The following is a 24,890-nucleotide window of genomic DNA, read 5'->3' as shown; positions in this document are numbered from 1 at the left end:
AGATTTGGCGGCAGCAGGATGGACCCTCAAGAGAATAAAGGGTAGGTATCAGTGGGAGAAAAACAAAAAGAGATTTAAAAAACCTCTTCTTCCGGACATCTCTGCTCATGTATCTGGCTTTTATCAAGTCTTCTTTTACAGACTGTCTAGCCCTTTTTTAATCTTTGTCTCAATCTATACTTTCCTTTTACTCGGCATCTTGCTTATGTCTCTAAATATTTCTGCCTTACATTCTTAATTTCTTTCTAACTAAGGGGCATATTAACAAGGGCCGGCGATAAATATCGCAAAGCCCGCTTGCATATTTATCGCCTGCTATCTCTGGAATTTTTTGCCCTGTTAGCACGTTATTAACAACGCGCATCGCCGAGGCGATAAAAATTCCAGAGATAGTGTGGATATCGCCGTTTTCCATAGTGGAAAACGGCGATATACTAGATGATAGGGCCTGTGGTCTTAGCCACAGAATCCACCCCCATGTTAAGTATGCCTTAGTCAGGAATTTAACAGACGTTAAATTCCTGCGTTAAGGCATACTTAACGCTATTTTAAAAAAAACGCTACCCTTCCTTGTTACGATCGTGATATTTTCCCTGGTTGGTTTCACAGCCACGCCTACTTTGCATCTCATTAGCGATGCAAAGTTAGGCGTGCTGGAAAAGGGCGCTAAGTCAGCAAGAAACGCGATAAGGTGATGAAATTATCACTGCTTTTCGCGCAAAAATGGACTCAAAAACGGCGATAATTTCATATCGGCGCCTTGTTAATATGCCCCTAATTATTTTCTCCTTTTCCCCGCTTTTTAAAATTCGTGGCACTTATTATGGCCCGCATGAGATGTTTTTTTCAGTTAAGAATTGTTAGTGTTACATTATTACAACCCACTTTTTGCACCCATTGTACCTTTCTCCTGGCTGACACACATGGGGTTTGTATCAAAAGAAAATAGTGCCCACATGTTGCATGTCATTCCAATGGGTACATGAATGAATTGTTTACTCTAACCTGTTTAAAATCAATTTTATTCTACCAATGTTGATATCAATCCAATGAATCTCAAATGTGCCATATACTTGTAAATATTTTGTATGACCACTGCTGTTCATTGTGTTGTGTCAACTTTCTAGTTCTGATATGTGCCCACGCATACTTCTGTCTCGCTTCAAGGCAATGATAACATTTGATATTGAAAATATTTTGATGGCACCACGTATGAGTATTAAACGCAATCAAACTATGTATCATATCCTTCTGTAGGGCTGAAACATGCATGAAAAGTAAAAATATTCTCGAAAAATTTCTAAATATCACTTAGTTATCACAATAATTTACATTAAGTTATTACAAGACAGCTAACTGTGAATTCTTTCATGCATTTATTTTTGTCTCTTTAGAACAGCGTATAAAAGGACATCAAAAATCTATTTCATCATTGCTGAGTGCCGTCGGACCCTACCTCTCATCATTATTTTTGCAGTTCATTTTTCTAAATACCCATATACTATTATTTGTCCATTCATTAAATATTATTTGACACATTCCAGCCATTTTAACTCATTTTTTCATTCAAAATGTTTCACTTTCCATTAACACATATTGTAGCCATTTCTCCCCTCATCTTTTTCATTGAAAGTATGTTTTCACCTCCTTTAGTATGCATGAAATACAAGTAGCCTATTATTATGTCAATCTACCAACCCCATGGCTACAGTGATACTGCATGTTTGGATTTCAGTGGGCTCCATTATTTATTTGATGCACTGAAATATGTGCGTGTAATCTGTGACACCATCAGCAACTGTGTTCTTTCTTATCCTGCTCCTCTTTGCTTTGCATGTAGGGACGCGTAGTCGCAGTGATAGGGACTTCTGATAATCTTAATGATGTTACGATTTGGTATAATCACAACTCAATAGTTGTCGTTTTCTGAATCGTAATGATAAATAAAAACTCTAGTTAGCATACCTTGAGGATTTCTATCAGACTTAACAGTGCACATTACTACAACCAAATTCCAATTTGTCAACTCACAATGTATGTTCAAAACATCTTTCCCACTCATTAGAAAGTTTATTAAAAGTTACAAACCTTCCATATGACTGTTGAGAAACTCATGTCAGCCAAGGCGCGCAATACTATTTTCTTACGTACAATGTTCATGTAATAGCTCTTCGGTGTTGGCCATTTTTTAAAATAAAACCACTAAAATTAGCACAAGTAATTTATTACGATAGCCCAAAACTCATGGGGATTGCCCTTTTCGGTATGCTTGTACATCCCTACCTCATTCCATCAGAGTTCCTTTTGTAGGGAACTAGCAGGCAAAGGGAGAAGAGAAAAAACCTGAAAAAAACCCCAATAAAAACAAAAGCATTTCTCCTGCTTACTCCCTCATCACCCACCTGTGTTGCAAAGACCCTCCCTGGGACTATGGTGGGACCAGGACACGAACAGGTGGTACCTCGGTGCTTGTTTCTTCATCCGGAGTAAGCTTGTCTGGGTGACTCTCCTTCCAATGTTCCTCCTTGCTTTCGGGCTTTTACGTTCTTTCATCTGGTGACTGTACTGGCATTCTTCTTTTTTATTCCTGCTGTTCACCCTTGTCGCACTCTCTTTGTGTTCCTGTAAGAAATTGGGTTACTGGTTTAGTGGATAAAAACCCTACACGAGTAACTACCACAATTCTTGCCAGGGCGAAACACAAGCAAACGCCATATGCTCAACACTCTGATGGGTTGGCACAAAAGCAGTCAGGCTTACCTCAGAGGCAGTGTGTAAAGTATTACACAGCATACTCCTCCTCGTGCAAATACACCGCATTCGAAGAGCAAGTCTGGAGGAAGCTCTTTTTCTTACACCACTACCAAATCCTGGAGTGACTTTCACACCACATCAAGACCTCCACATCCCTTCACGAATTTCGCAAGAAACTGAAGACCTGGCTTTTCGACTAGGAGCCTGATCGGCCTACTCATCTACTTAAGTTCCAGGATACCCCTCGGGTAATAAGCGCTCTTTTCAAATCTCCATAACATAACATAATAAAGTGGAAACACGCAGAAGAAAAATCCCACACCAATTTGCAAAAGTAAAGTTTAATGAATAGTTTGATACCAAAACGACAAAAATCCAATCAGTAGAACCAGAGATATGCAAATTTAAACATTTAGGTAAAACTAGTGCCTAGAAGCACAAAGCACCTACTACGATTATATGGTCATGCCATACCGGCAGAGTCCGAGGTTCAGACAAATGCGATGGAGTGCGGGCCGTTTACCGGGACCAAGTTAGACCCCCTGTGCAAAGTTTGTTAACGCCTAGTTTGCAGAGTGTGTGAGATCCAGCGTTGAGGATGCGTTGCACAGTAGCAGTTCCGGTGAGCTGCAATGCGAGGTCCTGCGTCGAAGATACTTTGTGGAATGGCCATTCCGAGGAGCTGCGGGGTCCTGTGTCCGGGATGCATCATGAAGTAGTGGTTATGATGTGTAGCTGCAAGTAGATGCATCGCACTGAGAAAGTCTCATCTGTGACCACTTCCAGGGGTCCAGGACTGGGGTGCCACCACTTGGGGGGCAGAGTTCATAGCAGGTAGAGTCCAGGCAGAGTCCAGGCACAGGGGTCAAGGTGGTTGGAGCCTTTTCTATCCCAGAGGCTTTGATCAGGCGGCCAGCCAACAAGACCTTGGAGTCACCCTAGTGGTCCTGGGTTCAAGGTGCAGGTCCAGTCTTTCTCAGAGCGGCAGCAGGGTAGCAGAGTAGCAGTCCTTGTAGCAGAGCAGAACATCAGTCCTTCTTCAGAGTCTGCCACAATTCCAGAACTGTACTGAAGACTTGGGTCGGTAAGGTAGTGCCACTCAGGAACGAGATCATTTCTCCCTTTGATGTTACGGTCAGTTATGTCGCACTGTCTATGGCAGTTGTGCAGTGGCTATACTGAAATATAGTGTTGTTTCTCACAGACAGGCTTCTGGTATTTAGTAATACTGAGCCAGGTAACTTGTCCTGAAGAGACCCTCTCACTTAGAAGGGGTCAAACCGTCGACACACATCTCTGTTGGTTCTCTGATGGTTGTTGATCCCCACTGTGCGAGGTTACATGCTCAGGCATATTTGTAAAACATGGCATACGCACCAAGGATGATTTATGATGCATTTCTGTATATATTGTAATGCTTACACACACACTCAAGCACTGTGCAGTCTGCACTTCTTCTAAATTCGCACAGTTTTGGGCATCTGTATTTGAGGAGAATACACTACAGCAGCAGAAACCTCTCCAGCCTCATTGTCTGTTTGCAACCCAAATGAGAACCTTCCAATAGTTTGCTTCAATAATACATTTGATGTGGGTTTCCTCTGATTTACACAAAGAGGATTCTAGTAGATTCCAAAGAGTCCCATGGTGGACCCTGTTCATATAACATATCCTGACCCTAGTCCCCTTGGGCATAGAGGGTTGTGTAGGAAAGTGACACTTTTTGCATGGTTGCCCCCACCCCTCTTTTTGCCTGATGTTGATGCTCCTTGACTAAGTGTGACCTGGCATCCTGCTAACCAGGTACCCAGGCCCTATGTTCGTTCCCTAATACTGGACTTTTGCAACCACAATTGGCACCTCTCTGGCCACATTTAAGTCCCTTGCAAAATGTACCATGGGTACGAAGGGCACTGTGACCAGGGAAGGCCTCTAAGGACTGCAGCACCTATTGTGCCACCCTTAGAGAGCCTGTACCATAACACACACACACACACACACTGCCCTTGCAGGCTGCGTATTTTGGTGCAGAGAAAAGTGAAGAGTCGACATGGCACACATACCTGTGTGCCATGCCAACAACCCACTGCCTATGGTATGGGTAAGACACCTCTCTAGCTCGATGCACTAAACCACTAGTGAGGGTACAGGTGTATGAGCCCTGTACCCCTACAGTGTCTAAGTCCTTTCTTAGATATTGTAAATGCAGTAAAGGTATGAAGAGCATATGGTTGTGTAGTTTGTCATTACGAACTCCACAGGACCATAATGGATGTACTGAATTCTGAGAAGTTTGGTATCAAACATCTCAGCCCATTAAACCCACACTGATGCCTGCGTGAGATTTAATGCCAAATGCACTAAGAGGGCATCTTAGAGATGCCCCCTAAAAACAACCTAGCTCTAGTGTGCTGGCAGAGTGGTTGCTTGCCAGCTGCCACCCTTAAACATATTTCTGGACCCCTGGGTCGAGGAGCCTTCCGCTCTCGCGGTCCTGAAACAATGCATATACTGGGCAGAGGTGCCAAGCCTCCTCCATCAGGATGGGCAGGATCCTCGATTGGGAAGCGTCAAAGGCTTGCAACCTTTGTGAGCTGACCCAGCCATTTGCTGCTCTCAGCAACTGACCCCCACCGGTTCTATCCCCCCACTTTGGGAGGGAGAATCGGCAGAAAAACCAAGATAAGAGGAGAGGTGTTCCCACCTTTGCCAACTCCACCACTGAGGTGGGGGAGGCAAGGCACAACTCTCTGTCTTCGCCATCTTGAAGGGGGGGGACCCAGCCTACCAGAGAAGCTTATGCCCCCTCCCACTGGAGGGTTACATAATAGGGGGTGTACCCACCCCAAGGAAGTGACCCAATTTTCCCAATCTGTACCTACCTGGCACTCCTCTAAATTTAGTATTTAGGGGCAACCCCGAACCTTGTCTCCACAGACCAGCAAGAAGAAGAAGGACCGTAGAGCGTGCTGAAGGAAGAAGAGGAGGAGGAGGACACCAACTGCCTTGGCCTCAGCCTGGGGAATTAGTCCGAAGACGGCTTCTTCGGACTAATTCCCCAGCAACATACCAACGCGGCAGATTGACTCTCCCGACCCTGATCAATTCCAGGTTCCAAAATGTAATACCCTGAAGAAGGGCGGAATCAATGATACATTTATACTATGAATGCAATAGAATGAAACCATTCTAATCAACAAAACTAAGAAAAGAAACTAACAATATGAAATAAAGCGAAAAAACTATTGAAAATATTTGTATGAAACTTTATTGAAAGATAACTAAAGGAGTGCAAAGTTGGGGATGTTACTCCCAAGGGAAATAACGCACATCTGATCATTATTTTTACCCTCGTGCTCGGAAGGGTTACCAACTCTGCACCCATCATCCTGATAAACTTCGAATAAATTTGATTAGAAGTATACACCAAGGAGTGCGAAGTTTCCCCATTCCAATTGGATCCACACCCCGCACCAGAAAGGCCAGATCGGGAGGCCACTCCTTCTCCTTCCTCACAGCTAGAGCCTGGAAAGCCCTTCCGCTTCACCTCAGACAGACAACATCGCTCCCCATCTTTGCGAGAAACCACAAATCCTTGGTCTTCGACAGACCCCCTCTTAGATGGACTGAAACCTGCACCCCGCCCCCCAGCGCCTTGAGACCCTTACGGGTGAGTAGTCGCACTTAAACACCTGATTGATTGACTTGCTCAAGAACCAGTCACTGGCTCCGGCCGAATCTGCGAGTCTGCCCCACTCTGCAACATGCCCACGGCCTGAGTTCGAGTGGCTCATCACCACAAGGAGGTCCCCCCAGCAATCTTGAGCCCTGGTGATTCCTGACCTACCTCAAGCCTCCCAACGATGCCTGCAGCCTCTATCTGGCGTGTCCCCCCGACCGCGACCAGAGCTGGTAAGGAAACCTGACGCCTCAATACACCCCAAGCACCGGATGCTCCACGGCCTTGGGTGGCCCAACCAACGGTGTCCAGGCAACCCCCAGCATCCCAATTTACCTCTCCAAACAGTGGTCGCCTCCAGGAAGCCTCCCAACCTGAGCCTGCAGTGATTCTTCCGACTGGAGATCTTACATTGAACCCAACAGGGCAGCCGACGCTAAACCAGCACCATGCACCCGTCCACCGCTGTGGGTGCACCTTGTGTGCTAACCTGGATCTCCCTTGCTCCCTCAACCCTGTGGTTGCCTGAGAGTAGCCGCCAACCTACGGCGACCTAGCCCTATAGGCTAACACTGGGCCTCAGTACTCTGCACCCGCCCGACCTAGCGCCGATGAGGATGTTTTTTGAGTGCATCCTTGACCCTCGGGGAACCCTTGGTCTAATCACAGAAACTCAACCCCAAAGATCGATTGCTTACATGCAAACAGATAACCTAATTTTTCTCCATAGGATTTCATTGACTGTTTTCCTCTGAAAAAGTTCAAAGTGTGGAGTTGAGATTGTATGGAAACCTAAGCAACTGTGTTTTTATGAAAAACTGTTTTACTTACCTTTGTCTAGGAAATGTCCCAGTGTGATATATAGGCATATCACACGGAGTAGAAAAAGGAATCTAAAAAATACTATAAAGAGTAATCTGAAAAGTAATCATAACAAAATTAGAAGTATCTATTGTTTTTAAATATTCTACACACCTGTAACAAAGTCATTTTCACCCAGCTTGCTTGTTTTGATCAACCTGCCTTGAAAAGTACAATTTTACTCACCTGTACAAAATCCTGCTTGGTTCTAAAAATAAATTACAACTATAGAAATGCTTTTGATACAAACAATTGGCCTGAGTTCAGTCTTTGAGTGTGTGACATCATTTCTTGCCTGAGTGTGTACAATAAATGCTTAACACTACCCTCTAATAAAGCCTTACTGCTCGCCCACACTACCACAAATACCCCAAATAGAGAGTAGGGTATTATCTACCTGTAAGCATTTATGGATCTACTGGACTCTGTGCACACTATACCCAACTTTGGTATATACAGAGCCAGCTTCCTATAGGTTGTCCTTGTGAAACTATCCATATAATTCAGGCCCATGAATAGCATTTCATTTAAAGGCCCTCGATACATGTAGTACCACTTCACTAGGGACTTACAAGTACATTTTATGTGGCTGTTGGGTGTAAGCCAATTTCACCATGTTTAAAGGAGAGAGCACAAGCCTTTGGTACTGTGAGCAGTGGTCAAGTGTGCAGAGTCCTAAAGCCAACAAAAATAAATTCAGCAAAAACAGGAAAAGTAAGGCAACATGTTTGGGAAGGTTGAGGATCTGGCCTTTTAAGTATGTTGCTTGTCTGACTTGCTGTACCACATTCAGTGTGTCAATAAGGTTGAGGAGTGTGTCTCATGTTTTTTGTGCTAGTGCTTACTGGGAGGTTCAAGTTCCCAAGAAGGTTGTGTGGTCATGTTGGAAGGACTAGGTAACGGGGATATCTAAGAATTCATCGGTAAAGTTCTATTGCTGCTGGAAGGCTTATAGATGGGGTGGGATGTGGCATTCTGGGTTTAGAGAGTGAGAAGTGGAATGTCATCAGCTTCATGGAGTTGAGTGTTACTTTCTTGCCTACGGTTCCGGTCTAGTTGAACCTTTGGATGAGAATGAGAGCTCCTCCTTCCTTATGAGTGATGTTCACACAATGGAGGCTGTAGCCTATGGAAACAAGCATTTACAATGCAATAGTCTCAGCATTGTTAAAGTTAGAGCTATTGGCATTGCTCATGACATTTTTGTTTTTAAAACATTTAAAGAAATGGCATTGTTATTTACAATGTCAATAGCTTAATCACTCTCAAATGCGAGACATATTGCATTTGCACCCACACAGAGCCACACACACAGAGACTCCCGCACGCACACAGAGCCACCCACACACACACAGCCATCTGCGCTCCCTCAGCCGGCTTGTGAGTGTAACGTCCCATGTGCTTGTGCTGGCTTCACTAGGATAAGCTAGTCCCCATTGTTTGGTTTGCTGCGCGTGTTAATGACAGCTTTGCGGTAATTGTTCATTGTATGTAAGACAGCAAGCCAATCTGAGCTGTCAGTCTAAGGAACAGGGCCTGGATGCTCGCGTTGGCCCCTATACTATGGACATCTTATCGTGTAACTATATAGCAAGCTGCTTCCGTGCGCATTCGCATCATCGTCTTTATGAAGTCTGCAAAGGGAGATGTTGAATTTGTTTATGCAACTGAATGAAAGGCTGCAGTGGGTTCAGAGCTCGTATATAAAGAGGTGTACATATTTTCTATTAGCTGTGTTGTGGGGCTTTTTCTGCGTCTGTCCAGCGATAAACTGATCGCCGCACTCCCATGTCAATTCCTTGTAATGCTAGGAGTCTCCTTCACGTGCTCTTTGAAATGACGCGGTGAAACGCCCGCCATGTTGTTTTACTGAAGGATGGGGTGTAATATCTAAAACCACGAGGCCAGCCAAGCAGTGTGGCTAGAAACCTCCTTGTGACGCCAGCTCGGGTGCTTGAGCGGCACAACTTTTGGCAGTTTTTCACTCGGAAGACTTTTGGAGATATGTGACCGGGTCGCCTCTGTTCAAATCACTGTCGCTATGTAACCCACGCCCCCTTTTTACTGTCCTGTACTGTATGGGGGAGAGAGGGGAGCTGCACGTAGCGGACTTTCCTGCATACCACGCTTCTGCCATTTCTAATCTCTATAAACCAATTTACTGTATCCTGCAAGCGTTTCAACGTTGGTGATTGCCAGGAAGTACGTAGCACATCGGGGGCTTGATGGCAAGCAGTGTGTGCCAGTGGTATTTAGCCGGCAGATAGACCCATAATTAAAGCATGAGTTATTTAACTCTAATGGTGTTTTTAGTGCTTTGTGTAGTTTTCCTAGTGACTGTTGTCTGTGTGAGTGATATCATGATTATTGTGCAGTTATCACTCGAATTCCCAATACCCATTTGCAGTAGCCTTCACGACAGCACTATCATTCGAGCTTTCTCATTATTTTTTATCATTTTCTTCACTTCTCTTCTTTCTCACTCACTGTACATTTGGCTTTCACGTTTTAAATTTTCCCCTTAAAAAAATGCTTTCCCCTTTTTTTGTCTCCTTACCGATCCTTAATACCCTCGGCATTAACACTTCCGCATTTCGAACAACTAACAACATGGCGCTCGTTCATTCCTTTCATACTTGCATTCATTCATGCTCCAGCCTTCCAAGAATTTTTTGAGTCCGTCTTCTTTGACGACACTTCTTTACCAAGCGCGTCTTCCGAGGCATCACCAAATCTGATGCAGACCCGGTCCTTACCGCACACAAACCCGGCAGGTATGAATTTTTTTCACGATGACTATTTTCATATGCACGGTTGCATACCGGCAGTAATTTAGCGATTTACTCTTGGGTGTTTCGTATATACGCTGCTCACGAATTATCACACAGGGTATGTTTCCATTCCTGGTTAAATTCACTTCGTGGCACAACCGGTACCACTTTCTGAAACAAACGGCCTCATATCCGACACCAACGGCTTCACTGGTAATGGTAAATTTAAAGAGTTCTTTCCATATGTGCCTTACAGCATGTTATATATTTTTTCGGCACCCCTTGCACTGTACACTTTATAGCGTTTTTTATAACGACACGCCACACACGCTCCACAGCGCGTTATATGTCTTCTGGCACCTTCGGCTTCACACATTCATTGTGTCTCTCTAACGGCATGTAGAGGGCTCACCTTCTTGATCTTATTTGTGACCTTTTGGACTCGAGATTGAACAGAATTCAACATCGATGGGATTACCTACCAGAATAGTTGCACAATAAGACCAATGTTTTTTGATCATCTTGATACATTTCTTTTGTTGGTATATTTCGCACGCTTTAGTACCACCAGGCACCATTTGTACTAACCTATTTAGGCATTTACATACAATGTTTTTTGTTTGACATGGTCCCTCATTGTGACACCTAGCTTTATTTTCGTTGTTTAGATTCCCCTGATGAAGGGTCCAGTGTGCCTGAAATGCATTGGGATCACGCTTAAAAGCGGTGATCACGCTTAAAAGCTACTCAACAGCTTTTGGATGACGTTTTTTCTTCATTCACCCTATGGAATACCAATAAAGTTTTGTTCCAAACTTTGAAACAAGGCAGTATCAAATTTATTGTTTTAACTTTTTCAACATTCCATATTCGCCAAATGCGAAGATCCAACGTAGCGCCCGGAGGGACGTTGTCTAATGGCAGACAACGCATGATGGATTCTTCATTATACACACTCCTTGGGTTCAGAGAGTGATACCTCTGTGGCACACGACAACTGTTCAACTCTTGGGTACACTTCGGTTAGTGCACGTCCAAGTTTTCAGTGAAGCCTGGGCAGTCATCAGTGAAATGATGAGCGAGGGGGCGGAGGGACGGAAAGGCTCTCTCATGGATGGGCTTCACCAGACGGCGAGCCATCCGCAGAAAGGCGGGACCGTCCAAGTTGGAGGGACCGTGTTTAGACCGAGGAGCACCGAGAGCAGGGGGAGTGGTGGACGGGGATGACGCCATGAACACCACCGCCTTTCTCCGAGGTCAAGCAGAAATGCCTCGGAGAAACGCAGTGGCATTTTCGGATTGGGGGGCGTGTTTTCCTTTCTCTCCTCTTCCCATTGGTTGGAATGTTTACATTCCAGAGGAGAGAAAGAAAGTAAAAAACACGCCCCTGAATCCGAAAAAGACGGGGCTTAAACGGACGGACGCCCCTCTCCTCCAATGGCTGGCCTCTGTTTAGGAAGCCAGCCAATGGAGAAGAGGGGCGGGTTCAAGCTCCGTACCAAAAAACATTAAATCTCACGAGCGAGACTGCGCAAGCGCAGCCTTCGCTAGCCGAGACCTAAAAAGGTTGTTTAGGATGTGCAAGGATGTGGAGGTGAACCATGTTTCTGTGATGAAGACTGTTTGTGGTAGGTGATGATGTCTGTAATTTAGCAATATCTGGGAAGTTAAGTACTGCGTTAATGAGCATGAGTTAGAATGTGTGTTCTGTAGTTTCATAGTGTGGGCTAGTTAGTGGGTCGTGTTCGAGATTGAGTCTATGTGTTATTTGAATTCTATGTGTTTTGTGAATGCTATGTGAGTGTTTGAGTCGTATACATTGGCATCTCCAACCAACTCATACAAAGACTCCTAACCATCCAGAACATCTCCACAAGACTCATCCTAGACATCCACCGAAGCATGCACATCACTCCATATATCACTGAACTCCACTAGCTACTCATCCAGAAATGCTGCAAATACAAGCTTCTCATCCACGCATACAAAGCTCTCTATAACGTAGGATCATCTTACCTTAGCGACTGACTCCTACTCTATGGGACACAGTTGGAAAGCCGGGTAACATGGCGGCTGGCTAATTAGCGGGCCATTGCTACTCACCACTCCAGAGTAATCAGATCCTCTGAGCCGTGCTGAGGAAAACTTCTTGGGTCCCCGCACGACTTGACTCTCCCGTGAGTACCACAGGTTTCCACCAAGGGGAAGGGGGGGAGGGGGTTAGAAAACCTCCAGAAATCTTCTGAAACTGCACTGCTACAGCACTCACGCACCGCGGGCAGTGTGCCACCAGGTCGCAGGCAACTGTGTCAGCGCAAGCCAATACAAGTGCCTATCCCCAAGGCTCCTCATCTTTACCACCCTATGTGCCCTAAAAGGACACCTTTGTCAGGCGGGAAGGACAAAGGACAGGGAAAATCTCTGCAGTATGCCAGTAGGGCATCCAAAAAAGTGGACAGGATTGGAGCAATGCTGCCCGCAGAGGGGAAGCCACAAGATATTTCACGATACTCTCTAAGGAATTCTCGTGTAGAATTTGGTACCGGGCTATCCAAGGTGGAGGGTTCTGGTGGGTCTCCCCCAACAATTTTACCTGTACCCACTGCACAGCCCCGAACTAATGTAGCGACCCCGCTTGTGAAGGATCCTCTCCCTGAGCGTGTATATAGAAAAAAGAGTGGAGGGAAGTTGGTGCACACAATAGATCCCTTGTGTAGGAAAGCCCAAATTACTCCTTTGCGAACATTTTTTAAGGTGCAAGGAAAGGAGGAAAATACACTTCCTAGTGAGACTAGTGAGGCTAGAGGGTCTCCACTTATCTAACCATTTTCAAGCTCTGGTGGAAGATGCAATACTCCTCGAAACCACAGCTGAAACAGATATAGGGGTAACTGTACCAGCAACAGAGGAAGACACCAACAGCGCAGGATATGGGAGACCTACTGCGCACACACTTTCAGAAGAGATCAGAACTAGGTTTACACTATCTGAGGCAAACCAAGCTGTCAGGAATCAGGTCACTGCGACATGCAGAAGACTTTATAAGAGACCTAGAATCTTTGTAAAACCTTCCTTGTGCAACCTGTGGTTGAATGTCTAGAAGAGTTGTACGTTTTAAGATGGCCGCTTGGTTTTCCATTTACGCGGCATTGGGTCTATGGGAGTCTAAGTTATCGCGAGACTTTAGGTGCCGAGTCGCGAGTCGGCGCGCGAATCTGCGCACTTCAATTTGTATGAGGAGACGAGTGGTTGTTCTGAGAGAATCTCGTAAGTTCGCTGCCGTGGGAAGTAATTCTCCCATGTCAGGCTTCTAGAGTTATCCTGCAGTGTTACGTCCAGTCAGTCGGACGTTTTGGCTTCCATAGTTGCCACTTCAGGAAGGGTGTCGGAGTTACCTTCTATGTGGTAAGATACGGCTGTATCCAGTTGTTGGACTTCAGCTCTTCATCCTCGACCCTTTCAGAGTTCCTTCAGCTCAGAAGAATACTGAGAAGTCTTCGGTGAGGACACCATTTCCAGCATCACAAGTAAGACTGTTCCGGTATCAGGATTGCCGTTCATCATTTGACTGTGACTACAATGAAAAGTTGAACCCCAGTGTCCTAGCGCTTTTCCTGTTCTCTCCTACCTATTTTTCCTTCCTTGTTCCCTTTTGCGCGCATCAAAAGAACCAGTAGCAGTGAACATCTCCTTCATTACTCTTTATGAGGAACTGAGCTGTCTGCAGGGATAAAGTCAATTTGCCTTCAACTGACTAACTGCTCACCAAGTCATATTCTACAATAGCCTACTGGCATATAGCAGGTGGGAATTGTGAGGTAAAATTAGTCATTGATGTGGGGAGGGAAAGGCAATGTGTTAACCCCAGATATCTTCCCTTGTGTGTATTAGGAGTCTTCAGTCCCAATACAAACTGAGGCTACTGAGTGAAAGAAGAGAAGCAAGACTCCATCAGAACCTGGTAGGGTAAAGAAAAGGGTTTAGAACAAGTCCTACAGTGAACGGAAATATATATTTATGTTTAAGTGTTACCAAGGTGTTATCTCCTGTGTGCATTAGGTGAACTCCAATTCCAGCCAATAGAATAACCAAACGAAGACTTGGCAGGCAGGCGGAGGAAGTCCAGGAGTAGTCGGAGTGTCTCTTCTCTGTCCAATTCCCCTTTCCCCCTTCCTGGAACAGCTGCCTGAGTTGCAGTGGGTTCTGGGGAGTGGGCGTTGGGAACTCTCATCGTTCTGTCTCCGTGAAGAAGTTGGGAACTTGACACAAGCAAAAATGTATGACGTCTGTGAGAGTTTAGAAAACAAGCTCAAGGGCCTCTCAGAAAGAATAGGGAGTCTAGAGGTAGCATTGGAGACAGTGCGAAAGGAAACAGCAGGGAACAGCAGAGAAATCTTGAATCTCAAGGCTAGTGAAAAACTACTTCAGGAAAAGTTAGAGGTACTAGAAAACCACTCCAGGAGAAACAACTTAAGAATCCTTAATATCCCTGAGGGAAGAGAAGGGGGGAACCTAAAAGAGTTTGTAATAATTTTGATAAAAGAAGTTATACCAACTGCCAGGACACTACATTTACATCAGGACATGCAACGAGTGCTTAGGGATCCATTCAGGAAGAACCCCAACATAGTTAAGTACAGGAAGGTCCTGGTAAATTTCAGTACCTATCTGACAAAAGAAATGACGGAGGCACTAAAGACATGTACATTTACTAAAGAGGAGTGGTCCTACTGCATTCGCTCAGACATAGCTAGGGAGACACAAAATTGACAGTGGAAACTTGGCAAACATATACAGGAGCTCAGATCATTAGGTGCCACACCCAACTGAAATTCCCTGCCACTTTAAGGATAATGTGGAATAACAAGATGTTCAACATAAAAGACCCAGCTGAAGTTTTGAACTTTCTCAATAAAATGAAAGCGTAAGGTTAGGCTCGGGAGCATAGCAAGGTAATGACTTATATTAATTCGGAGAGGTGAGGACAAAGGGCATGATGGAAGCCCAGTTTGGTTAAAGGGAGGGTTCCTCGGGGAGGGGAGGGTTAAACATGATCACACTAATGTAAATATCACATTGGGTGGGGAGCAGCGAGAACAAAAATAAATAAATAAGGTCTTTATGTGTGGCAACTACGTCGAGACTGAGGGGCTCAAAGAAAGAGTGGGCCCCTCAAACTAGCCAACTCTAATAATACCCGTAGTCTGAGGGTACTAAGTTGGAACGTAAATGGGTTAAGGGTGCCGGCCAGAAGAAGGAGAATTCTTTTTTTAAAACAATCAAATAGCGATATATTTATGCTTCAAGAGATGCATCTTCGGCAGGCAGAGCGGGAAGAAATTATCAAGGGCCAGAGATGAATCAACCAGTTTGCATGTACAAATCTAAACTGTAACGTGAAGGGAGTGCAATCTTAATAAAAAATACAGCTCATACCAAATTAATAGAGGTCATTGCAGACCTCAAGGGGAGATGGCTGATAGCCATTGTAAACATCAAATATTCTCCGATTACTTATTATGAACCAAATGTAGATTATCCATTTCCCGGCAGGATCTTTTTCAATTACTCCTAGATAATGAGAACATTATTATAATGGCTGGTGATTTGAACGCACTACTTAATCCTGTTCTAGATAAATCCTCTCCTCGGCCAACGGGTAATACACCAAAAATGAGTAATGCTATACAGAATTTAATTAAGAATATGGGGTTGAGGGATCCCTAGAGACACAAGGAGGGCAGCAACAAAAGTTACACATACCACAACAAGAAATATGGTCATGCTTCCCGCATAGATCATTTTTTGATCGATATCAGGTTAAGCAATAAGGTTGCTACAAATACTCACCAACCAGAGCACCTATCAGACAAGTCTGCAGTAAGACTTCAGTTAACTCTAGTTTGTGATACACCTACTCCTAAGTGGACTCTAGATAGATCTCTATTAGAAGATCAGAAGATAATAATGAGCCTGAAACAAGACAACCTAGAGTTCTTTGATGTAAATAAGACTTCTGCCCATCCGGGTATAATTTGGGACAGGTCTAAGGCTTTCTTGTGTGGGAGATTGATAGGCTATGCTGCACACAGGGAAAGGGAAGCTAACCAAAAAATAACGGAGCAAGAGAGGGTAATAGCCGCCGGGCACATAGACCTAAACAAAGCGGTTGGCCCTGGAGAGGTTATTAGAATCCAGAAACAAATAATTGAAGCCAAAACATAACTCACAGAACACTTAGACGAGGTTTTACAACAAAAATGGAATGCTAGCCAACTTGCACATTATGATTATGGGGAAGGCTGTGAAAAGTTATTGGCTTGAAAGGCAAGAGGGGCTCTGATAATAAACACAATTAATGTTGTAGAAGTGGAAGAAACAGGGGAAAGGTGCCAGAATAATGAAGAGATTGGGAGGGCCTTCACTTCCTTGTTTCAGAACCTGTACAGGGAAAATTATCTTGCGACGGACTCCCAGATTAATAGTTGGCTTAGACTTGACTCATTTCCAAAACTCGCACAAGATAAAGAGCAATATATTAATAAGGAAATAAGCTCTGAGGAAGTTCTTTAAGCTATTAAGCATTTAAAGAGGGGGAAGGCACCAGGCCCAGATGGTATCCCATCTGAGATATATAATGCCCAAGCGGAGGAAATAGCCCCAGAATTGACCTCCCTATTTATTCTTATGCATGTGAACAAAGCCCCTATACCTGATACGTGGAATGACGCCACAATCACCTTAATCCTAAAACCAAATAAAAACTTTAAAAAATGCAATAGTATGGGGCGATTTCATTTCTTAACAAAGATTACAAGTTGTTCACAAATATTCTGGCCAAAATATTGGGTGGAGTCTTGGTCAATACCTCCCAAAAGGGGTTCATCATGAATAGACATCTACATGAGCTTGTACATGATCTGGTCTGTGCAATGGAGCTGCCACTGTCAAACAACTCCCCTTAGCTATTATGATGGTAGACGCTGTTAAGGCATTTGACAGGGTGAGCTGGCCCTATCTATATGAAGTTCTAAGACTTAACGGGGTAGGCAACAACTTCCAATACGTAATTCAAAATATATACAGATCTCCAAAGGTAAGGATTCTGGTCAATGGCGCTCTTACACCTGTAATAGAAATAGGTAGAGGCACCCTAGCTCCATTATTGTTCAACTTACACATCAAACCCCTAGCCAGGAGAATCAGGCAGGAACAGCGAATATCACCATTCCAGTACCAAGAATGGACTAAAAAAGAGGCCCTCTATGCAGACGACCTAATGATTTACACACAAGACCTCATAGGTGCCTACCCATCATCGGCAGAATTAACCTTATCATAATGACACTCCTCCCAAAATGTACGTTTTTGTTTAATGCGTTACCTCAGCATTTTGAGACTAAGTGGATGAGGAAGGTACAGGGTGAGTGGAACAGCTTTATTTGGGCCAGCAAGGGCATCAGAATAGCCTGGAAAAAGCTGTGCAAAAAAAACAACTGATGGTGAGTGGCCTTTCCAGACTTCCAAAGTCTGTTGGGCTTTCCGATTATTGTTTTTTAGAGCACTGTTAACAAATAACTTCCAATTGGGGCGGCCTCGTTTTGGCGCTCTTACTAAAGACATGGCAAAGCAGAGTAGTCACTTTCTCTTTAAATTCGGTCACTCCAAATATTTCAAAAAGGTGTGACTTAGGGTCTTGATCGTGGCATGTAAGCTGTGGATACATGTCAGGAGAATCCTTGAAATCTCCTATTATTGTCAATTGGCTCCAATTTGGAAGCTCCCTGGAACTCCGTCATGCTTATTGTATTCACTGGCTACCACACTAATCAAGGCTGGGATAGAAAAATGGGGGCAGCTGTTGGGGTAAGTGAATGCCATCTGATGGTACCTCCTCGTTCAAGAAACAAACAATATGCTTACAAGGTTTAAGTATCTGCAACTAACAAGTTGAGCTTGTGACCAACCAGGTGTAGGCTTCTCCATGGAGTGGGTGGAAAACATCTGCGAAACCAATGCACAAAGGAAAGAAGTCTCAACCTGGTATTGGATGCTGATCCATGCAGAAGACGGCCCTAACACTCTGCTAGAAGAAAGATGGAAGGAAGTTCTACCTGCAGCTGATATACCATCTCTGTGGCAAGAATCAATGGCTACTCTTTGGTCTTTTGTTAGATATGCTCCGTTATAAAAGAACCATCTGTTTACTTCCCATAGGGTGTACTGGTCCCCTTTGAAACTGTCCAAAATAGGAGAGAAAATTAAGCGCTGCCCGTAGTGCAATGAGGAAAAAGCAGATGATGTTCATATGTTCTGGCAATGCCCCACAATTCAAACCTCCTGGCAGGACGCAAGTAATGATTTTGACTATCCTGGTGGAAAGAAGAATAGAGGTAAGCCTACCACTGATCAGATTTGGTGCTTTAGAAGAGGATGATTTTATGATAAGAGATAGGAAGCAGTAAGAACAACTCTTATTCACTTTAATAATCATAGCGCGCAGGGACATTTGTATTAAGTGGGTCTCATGTATACTACCCTCCTGTGCAGAGTGGTTAAAATCAGCTAAACTCATTGGTAGACTAGACTGCTTAAGTGGGTCACCAAAAAGAGTCAAGGCCTGGAAGCCACTAGCTGCATTTACGTCTGAATTAACCACATAACAGCGACATAAAGGTCCAAGGATTAAGACACTGGCTTCCAGAGAGAGCTTGGGACAGTGATACCATTACCTCTCACAATGGAGCAGGAAGGTACATCAGGAGAAAAGCTGGCCAACAGCTTGTGGGCTTGGGGCACCAGAACCGTATAACACCTGATCATATACTTTTGCAAGTTGTCACATATGAGGACCAAAAAAAAAACCAACAAAAACTCTATGAACCTTCCAGACAGCTATGCTCCACCTCTCTCTCCCGCGCACGAAATCTCTGCATATGAAGAAGGAAGATAGGAGGACGCACGTTGTCCTTCATCGCCCTCAAAAGCTGGAATTAACTCCCTGTGCACATCAGGACTGCCACTCCACTCCTCAAGTTCTGCAAGAAGCTGGAGACCTGGCTGTTCAACTAGGAGCACCGCCAGACCTACGCTCCTACTCCAACACCTGGGTACACTCACGGGTGATAAGCTGCGTTATACAAATCTACATAACATAACAGTTAGGTCTTGGTGTGAATTTGGGGGATGATATATCTTACATTGTAAGTTTCTGTGAAATGGGTGTTACGGCCCAAGGCTCTTTCTGGCTCTAACACACCCAAACAAGTTATGCCCTTGTCTTGTGTGTATGCCCTTTGCTAGGGGCACCAGCCAAAGGAACACTCTGAAGTGTTGACGGCGTTAGTGAGAAGGCAGGTAGTGATATCACTTCCTGTGCATATGGATGATGGGAAATTAAGTGATGTCACTTTCTACGGAGATGAATGGTGGGGAATCATGTCCCCTTGTCTGATTCTTCTTTTAAAGATGATTTTGGCAGGTAACCAGTGATGTCATTTCCTTTACAGATGGATGATGGCAAATTAAGTCCTCTTGCCTGGCTTTCAAGATGGTTTGGGGGGATACAAGTTATGTCACTTCCTTTGTAAACAGATGATCGGAAATGCAGTGATGTAACTTTCTGTAGGAGTATATGATATTTAATGCAGTGATCTTGCCTGGCTGCTACTTTTAAAGACAGTTTTGATTGGAAACCTGTCCTGTCACGACCCGTGCAGGTGGATGATGGGAAATGCAGTGATGTCATTCCTGTGGATATGAATGATGTAGATGACTTTCTTTAACTTGTCCTCTGTCCTCTGTTGTTCAGACAGTAACTTTACAAGCACCTTACTATCAGGACACGTGGAAGTCCGTGAAACTTTTAAGAGTTTGCTTACATCCACATAGTATTTATAATTATATAGGACCCAGAGGGTTTCATCATGCCATCCCTGTTTATCTTTTGATTCCCAGATATGCAGAGACAATGACTCTCTTTAGTAATAGAATATCACCAATTGCCTATGAGAAATTGCCTACAGGTTGCTTTAATTTACCGTAAAAGCGGACTCCATGTAGTATCAATTCTGATATTTTACTTTTAGCACTATACACATGTTATGCACGGTCTGTTCTGTAATCTTGCTTTCTGATCTTTGCAGCCCCACTTTCATTCATGACACTACTATGCGAGAATTTGCAAATGCCTAGCTGTATCATTTTTAAGTTCCTTTTTCGTTCTGCTCAGAAAGTGCTGCCACCCCGCCCCCGTAATCTGACTTGTGGTTTCTATCACGTGTACTCTCATTTGAGGCAACTTATGAAAGAAACTTCTAGATGTACTCCACTCGTAGATGTTAGCTTTATCTCCCTTGAAATAGAGGTGACATGCTGCGCTTTATGCAGCAATATTGCACTTAGCTGAATAAACATATGCACACCATATATACTCGTAGAAGCAGTCCATCCCATCTCCGACACCCATATATTAAAAAATACATCAAAAGAATACACAGAAATGTAAACTCGCAGAAGCTTGTAGTATTTGATGCTTATGTATATTTAAAAATGACAAAACATCCAAACTAATTCCCAGTGGTGGCTGGCACAGATGGCCGGTCGGGGTGGCAGAGGCGAGGGAGGATACACAGGAGAAGTGGGTGTAAATTAAAAGAAAAAGAAAACTTACCTTGTTGCCGCTTCCTCGCCGCATCTCTCCTCGTAGTCCCTCGATTGAGCTGGAACAGGCAGCACATCCAGGATCCCAGGCAGCCAATCACAATGCTGCAATGCAGCGTTGTGGTTGGTCTGAGTGCCATGGTTCGCTGCTCAGACGCCGACTGGGAGCCTGGGTATCTACTCCACGTAGGCTGTAATGGAGAACATGCGAACGTGCGCATGACTGTTTGGCCGTCCGAGACGGCCCCCTGCTCCTGTCGTGAGAACAGCCCAGCCCTGCAAAGTTGCCAGACATCAGGACAAAATAAAAGGATAATAACACAAGATATTTTCATTTTATTTTTCCTTAACTTTACTGCTGAAAAGTAGTGGGGCGATGCTCCTCTGCCTTAGCGGATGAGCCGCCACTGCTAAATGCTAATGAGTTATTAATAGGGAGTGAAATAAGGTATAATGTAAATGAACAACTACTCATAACTACTTGAAGAAAAAAGTGATGGCTGCCACAACTGGCAAGGTAGTTGCGAGCAGGAAAATAAAGCAGTAGTCCCCATTTTCAGGAATAAAAGTCCCTGTGTATCCAGTCATTTGGATTTATTGCATTTCTGAAAATCACCCCGAATTGCAGGTTTATTTCAGAAATACACAAATATTTTAAGAGCACTTTCATCAACAGGATCCCCATTGTGGTGACAGTGCTCCCATGGGGTGATCTGCAATGATCTGCCTGACTGGCAGGGGCTCAGATCCCAATTGAGGTGTCACTAGCATAGGGAACAGTCTGAGATTTCCAGAATGAGAGGGTGCTCATTGTTTGTTCCCAGACCCAATAGAGGGCTAGATGAAACTATCCAAGAATATGCTGCTTTGTACTAGATGTAAAGTGAGCCACTGGTTGGCCAGTATGGGGTGTCTGATGTTCAGCTACTTTGTGAGACTGTAACAGGGGTGCACATGCAGCAGGAGTGTTGCTATCTCTCTTCTTTTTCCATTCTTTATTACCCTTTCAGCGTACACATCCCTTTTGAACCGGTTTGGCTTATTAAGCAACTAGTTCTGTGCTTGTACCGCCTAATGGAGAGTTGTGTGCTGTCAGTTGTTCATTGTCAGAGAATATATTCTAAGAGCCTTGTTTCCTGCAAAACAGGGAGAAATCAACATTAGTATTTTATTAACTTGTATCTATGTATTTGCAGTTTTATATAGTACAGATTAGAGCCAGATGGGTACCAGACACTTTACATCGGATCAGTTGCAACACAGAAGCAATTAAGGTGTGTTATATTACAGTTACAAAGGATTTAATCTAGTTCAGTGATTCTTAATTTGTGGTCTAGGCACCCACAGGGGTCTACAAATCCAAATCAGGGGGTCCATGACTGCTAAGATAATTAAATAATATTATTTAAGTATGTATAAACAAAGAAGCAAATGTAAAATTGAAACATTTAAAATGTTCCATAAATGTGAAGGAATTTGGAATAGCAGGCTAAAGATGTATTTGATGTCCTCAGATTCATTCATTAGAGGAGTGCAAATGCATCAATCAGAATAAAGTATGGATAATGGGTGGCCTCAGTTGAATGTTAAAAAGCCCCAATCAAAAGCCCCAATCCTTCTCATTACAATGAACATTAAGATTTTTATATTTGTTTGTTAATTAAAAAAAATATTTCATCATTTGTGTATTTGGTTGATGAATGCCTATTACTGTATTTTAGTGTATGGTTTTGAGGTTCACATCATCAAAATTGCTTGCGCATGGGTCCCCTGCTTCCAGTAATGTTTATTGGCGCCCTGAGACCAATAGTGATTTACTCCCTGGATACTAGTAATGCTTAAGTAGGAGGCCACAGGAAATGTTAAGAACCACTGATCTAGATGGACATTTCAAGATCTTATTTCTTGGCTAAAACGTGGGTCGAAAAACTGTAGGTTACAGGTGTTTACCGTGGAGTTGGTACCAACTCTGTCAGTCTCACCTGCAACCTAAGAGTTCAGGATAGAGGGTGATTCAGGCCAGGTCAGGTAGAGGCACATGCCCCACGCCTTTGTAGATCTAGGCTGTCTTGTGACATGTTTTCTTAATAAGTCCCCATGCCTTCCTTAATAACTGTTGGCAAATGTATGGACCAAACAATTAAATGGTTACAATCACTCGCGTACAAAAATCCAATACTATTCCCTTGCATGCAGTACTGCTGCTAAAAAAAGACTCACAGTTTTGATGACCCACAGTGTAAACTAACTCAAAAGTGGAAGTTACCTTTCTGAATCAGGACCCTTGAGTTTATTGGATTTTGTTTTGCTAAATTTCAATTGAAAAAAAATATCGGTGGCGGTATTTGTATTTGTATGAATTAAAAGAGTGCGACCAAGTTATTGACATAGAATGTTAGTAATGGGAGGTTCTCTTATGTCATGTTAACTGAACGATCGGATGTTTGAAGTGATTTATAGCAAACACGGACCACCACATTAGGTGGTATACAAATGATGGGAAGGGGGTTCGAAGTGGTTCAAGGTAAAGAAACCTTTGAACGATTATAACGGAACAGCAAGATGCCGATGGCTTACGGTAAGAGTGGTTTTCTAAAATGGTATATGGGTGGAAGATGGTAGAGTTGGAGCCTGGAAAGGGCTTTATTTTACCACATGATCAATAGGGTGATAAATGATAGGGGTAGAGAGACTGAGAATCAGACTGTTTTCATACACATAAGTGTTGATCAAGTTGAATGTTTTCATGGATTTAAGTGTTGATAAACTTGAAGCATATAGGATTTCAGGTGGTGGAGATGGAATCATATTTGTGCAGAGATTTCTAAATGTGCAAGGAACTTGCAGAAATAATTATCTGTGCAGGCTCCATTGTATTTTATCACTAATTTGGAGAGGGTAGGTAAAATGCTGGCTGGTTGTCTGAGCGCTGTGGTCAGTACATCACACCCAGGAAACGTGGAGAATTGCAGTCATGTTTCCAAGCAAGTAATCCCAGGAGCGGCCCATGCAGGTAAGAGCAGTGGGGCGGGGTAGGGGGAGGGGGTACGACAGATGATGACGAGGGAAAATTAAATAAATAATTGATTTTCCCTCATCGTTGTCTGAAGAATTCAACCTCCCGCCCACCGCTCTTACCTACACGGGCCGCTCCTGGGTAATCTTCCCACTACCACATCCTATGAAGAGGTAAAGAAAGCCACCTCAGAGCACTTAGTCCTAGTTGAAGAAATATATCTAGTGTAGTAAAGAGGCAGGAGGTGTAACTCAGGAGAGAGTCTTCAAGCCTTTTATAATAGGAGTAGTTTGGGAAATAAATTGTTACAAACTGGTGGCAAGTCAGTCAAAGGTATTAGGGATACAATAATTTGAGGGATAGTTCATTTAGGCCTTGCCCATCCAAACCTGATGAAGCAACAAACTTAGAGCCTGAAGACAGGGTACTACATCACAAATGTGGCGCATTACCTGTCCGTCAGAACCCTCAGTCTGCCTAATCAGTCAAGAGTAGGACAGACTATCAGTTTTCTGACAGCTGTACCCTTGCTGGCTCCGCCTTCCACAAACTGACTCTGACAGCCTATATGAAAGTAGGATCTGCTTTTATGATTACCCCCACTTTTTACCTGGTGGTAAGCTGTTATTGACGAGTCTGACTGAGATCCTCCTAATCAGGACCCCAGTCTATCTGCTTTCTCCTTTAAATTGTTAAGTTCAGTACTTAGGTGCATCCCAGATTGGATACTGGGGTACCCTTATCAGTCCCTAGTATATTGTACTTTGTTGGTGCTCCCCCTGGACACCGAACCCTCACCACTCGACATCCAACGTGGGACAGCTCGTGCATGGCTTCTGGTCTTCCTCAGCATTGCTTGTCCTCATAGCTGCGGAGTCAAGGTCCTCGACAACTCTTCTGCAACTCCCAACGTTGGTGGGTATTCATCTTCCAGATCTTCTAATCACTCCTGAGTGACAGACTCTGTCCCCTCAGCTTGCAGGAACCTCTCAACTAGAATCCACCTTTGGATTCTATCGGACACTTTCTCCTTCTTCAGCAGCGGCACTCTCCTGAAGTTCACCATTGGGTTCGACAGCAGTTTCCAACACCACTTCACACCTATGCACCCGGCTTCCCTGGTGTAGGTAACGTGGGTACTAGGGTA

General features: G+C 44.0%; 1 long non-coding RNA gene across 1 annotated transcript in view; it reads right to left on the bottom strand.

The window, feature by feature from the left end:
- LOC146859801 (uncharacterized) overlaps positions 1–24,890 on the bottom strand; it is a 51,127-nt gene that overhangs the window by 5,709 nt on the left and 20,528 nt on the right. The window contains exon 4 of the long non-coding RNA XR_014979053.1: positions 2,403–2,622. This is a non-coding gene — a long non-coding RNA (uncharacterized LOC146859801). The remainder of the gene's footprint in view (positions 1–2,402; positions 2,623–24,890) is intronic.

Source organism: Triturus cristatus, chromosome 3_1, assembly GCF_964204655.1.
Source record: "Triturus cristatus chromosome 3_1, aTriCri1.1, whole genome shotgun sequence".
Lineage (NCBI taxonomy): Eukaryota > Metazoa > Chordata > Amphibia > Caudata > Salamandridae > Triturus > Triturus cristatus.
Note: the sequence above shows the minus strand (reverse complement) of the source record. Positions and strands in the feature narration are given on the sequence as shown.